Below are 3,923 nucleotides of genomic sequence, written 5' to 3' on the forward strand. Positions count from 1 at the left end.
AAGGACTGTTTAACAATGTTTAATTTGTGCATGTTTGAATGTATTTTTTTTATAAGTACCTACTAATTGTGAATATAAAGTATTTTTGAATTGTATATGTCTTTTTTAATTTTTTCATAATTTTAATGAGTTAAGACTTCAAAAACTGTTTTTATTATTTAATTGTATCTTATAAACCAATTAAATGTCAGATTGAACAACACTAGTTACACCTGCGACCTGCAGAAAAAATAGTATTTATAACTTTTTCTCCTCTTTTTCGTTTTTTTCTTTTGCTGCTGTCACGTGCGGAAAAGTTTCAGTTTATACACTAGAAAAGTGTGCTATTACATGATCGTGGCAAATCTGTCTGAAGTAAATCACAATTGTTTTTCATTATTTAAAGATATTTACATCTCCTTAAATATATTGTGCCGTTCCAGTTACGTTAGTATACAGTTCAATGCCCACAGGACCCTTTTTCCCGACCGCACCCCCGCACCGCCCTCGAACCCGGACGCAGACTGCCGCCGCGCACCATTAGTCTAAGGGTGAATGCGAGGGATGTTTACGGCGGAAAAAGGAATTACGAAAAGAAATAAATTTACCACGCGGCACGTCATTCCTATGCTATGTGTTATGTGTTTTTGTAAATATAATTTTGTATTATTTCTGAACTTTCTTAAATGTTTAAAAAAATATATATTTTTTTGCAGTTTGGTAAATATAGTACTTATATGACCTATCAGTGATGTTGGCGTACGATATTATGACAGTTGAGAAGTTAAATATTAATTACTAAGTAACTAGCTAACCCAAGTTTGTGTTGTTAAATAATTTTTTGTATTTAAATACTTTACTAAAAGTATTTGCTAACCAATTACCGGCATATTCTAATTAATAATTAGTAGTTAATTACTTTTTTAATGTCGACAGTATTTGGTAATTGTATCTAAATATTTTTTAAAAGTCATTTGCCCAGCTCTGACTGTAAGTAAGCTTGCAGCTTTCGACCTGATAAAATTTGGTGAATGCAATCATCAGGAATAAAATATCAGATAAATCACATGAGTTTCACGCGCGTCGCCGTTAGGGGCGCTAAATGTATATTCCAAATCCATCATTGCAGTTTCAATTCTAAGGGGGGATGTTCTGGGCTTATCATAGCCACTGTAAACAATACTATCGTCAATCCAAACATTTGAATATAAAACTAACTTAGTTTTCTATGCTTAGTTTTATACTTTATTATATAGTTTTTCTATGCTGTTTGTAACTGTCAAAATGTAAACAATTAATGTGCGGTTAAAAATCATAATAATAGTTGTGGTGTTGGGCTGTGTTCCTCTCAGGCAATTTGCCAAATAAATCATATTATCCCGTATAAACAGAGACAAGATTCGGGCTGTGTTGGAAACAGCATCAAGATTCCTCTCCGCTCAACTTAAATTCTTAGATTGAAAGGAGCTGTTTCTCCCTAAATAACTCTATAGTGCTCGTCGATCCTGATGGTAAGTTGAACATTGCTGTTTGAATTTAACGCTGTAGCTCTTTGATGTTCACTTCTTGTCCGTTTCATAATGAATAACAAAAAGGGGGTCGGGCCCCCCTTTTGTTGAAACACACGTTTCATGCTTTCAAGTGAATATTTTCATCTGTTTGTAACTGTTTCTAGTGATAAGTTACGCGTGTGCCTTCAAATAAGTATAATACCACTAGCTGACCCGGCAAACGTTGTTTTGCCATATAAATTATTTCTAGGATTATTTTAGTATTATAGAAAACAATTACTTATTGTGAGTGTGTGCCGATGTGGTATGGAGCGCTGGTATGAGCGCGTAGTTGAAGAGGCATGGAGCGCTGTGAGCGATGATGGAATATAAAAATAATACAATTCAATAATTATAATCATTTTACTAAAAACCAATATCAATTCCTTAGGGCACCCGCAGACGGGCGAGTTTTGTAGCGCGACAGTTGTGACGCTGAAAATGGAACTCATTATTTTAAATACAGTCCCGCACACGAGCGACTTTCTGTAGCCGCTACTAGCGTCTGCCATAGATAATATAGACACATCATGATACAATGAATACAAGGTATGATCTTGCGTCGATTTGTGTGACGTCAGTGGAAATCATTGCCTGGTGTGCTTTTTTCCTGTCTGCTGAATGTGATTAAATATAGCTTATTTAGTCTTTATCACATTTAATTATTTTTTTATAAACCTTCCTTTTAATTACAAGATGCTTTGCAGCAGATTTTAGACTCGAAAATTAAAAGTAACAAAAATGTGTTTATTTTGCAGACTAGCACAGTTGCCAGTTGTGCAATAAAGTATAGCGTTAGCTGAAAATGTATCCTTGCAGAAATAGTACATTACGATTCCCGAGACGGAAGTCCAAACAATGACCCAATGTTACTTTCCTATTATTTACGACGGAATATGCGGTTTGTGGTGCCGCGGATGATATGTAAATTTTAATACAAATGAAATGACTGCACACCGCATTTTTTATATTTCTGAACCGACACTTAAAAGTAGCAAACAATCTAGAGTACACTTTCCAACCACCAATCGCAAAATGCTCAGTTTTTTTGTCTACAAAATTCCCAAACATGCCCAAACGCATTGACCCCATGATACAATGAATTAATTGTATGATACAACCAATTCATTGTATGAACAGTGCATTCATTCATTGTGTTACAATTAATTCATTCTTTGGTTTGGCTCAACCCGATTTCTGAAATGACACTCTGGCAGCACAGCACGCTAAAACGCTGAAAATCAGAGATTTTGTAAAGAATTATTTAGGGTATTTTTCTTCCCAATAAGCCTAAATCAGGTCCCAAACGCGATTTTCAAAGCATTGGGCTATGCAATGCTGCAAACCATATCCTCATATCTTTCCATTTTTGGACTATTGCGTTTTGAATTCAGTGAAAATTTGTCTAGGTTACATGTATTTTAAATGGGATCAGCTGTTCACTTTACCAAAGTGGTAACCAGCGACGTCATGTACGCACGAAAATCGAGTTTTCGACCGATTAATATCCTACCTTGTATTCATTGTATCATGTAGACATATAGTGTGCGAGCGACAGTCGTCGAGCATGTAACCTGTTCCATTCTCAAGGTTAGACGCAGCGTCTAAGAGCCGTTTCACACGGGCCACTCTGCAGCGCTTCTCAGTGGCGCTGCTGATAAGTGCACGTTAACATTGTMCCAGCCGCTCTGCAGCGCTTCCCGGTGGCACTGCTGCGAAGCGCACGTTAACCTTGAGCAGACTGAAGTCTCGTGTGAACGCCAGCATTTGAACCAATGTATCGCTATCAGTGGCGCTTCTTTTTGAAGCGCTTCTCGGCGGTAGTCAACCACTGAACGCCACAGAAGTGCTGCTAAATCGGTGATCGCGCCCGCGTGAATAGCTCAATATAAATCAATGTATCTTCAAAACGCGTTTCTCAGCAGCGCCACTGAGAAGCGCTGCAGAGTGGCCCGTGTGGAAAGGCTCTAAGAGCAATTTCAACCGCGTTTCATTTCAAGTGCGACCAACTCACGCCAATGTGCTCTTTTTCGTCCAGAGGCGGGATTTACGGGCTGCGCGAGTAGAACGACACGAAACCGTGTACCTATAGAGATTGCCTTAGCTGTACGATATATAAGCTATGATGATAGTATACTCAAGAGCACCCCTGTGACCGCAGACCTCTCCTTGCGGACACAGTCTAAGAAGAAGACGTGGACCACATGTGATGACCAGTTTTAAGAAGCAAGAGAGGCTGTATTAGGTTTAGGCATGTTAAGTTATGGTAGATTAAGTCAAACGATTGCTAGAGTACATGTAGGAATGTTTTCCGGGCTTTGAAGCCGTGGTCTATCGGAATTTCTTCCTGACGTTTCGTCCACAACTGCGGTGGACATTTTCAAAGGCGATGAG

This window comes from Dendroctonus ponderosae, unplaced genomic scaffold (genome assembly GCF_020466585.1).
Source record: "Dendroctonus ponderosae isolate FM_Combo_2020 unplaced genomic scaffold, Dpon_F_20191213v2 Dpon_F_20191213_1, whole genome shotgun sequence".
NCBI lineage: Eukaryota > Metazoa > Arthropoda > Insecta > Coleoptera > Curculionidae > Dendroctonus > Dendroctonus ponderosae.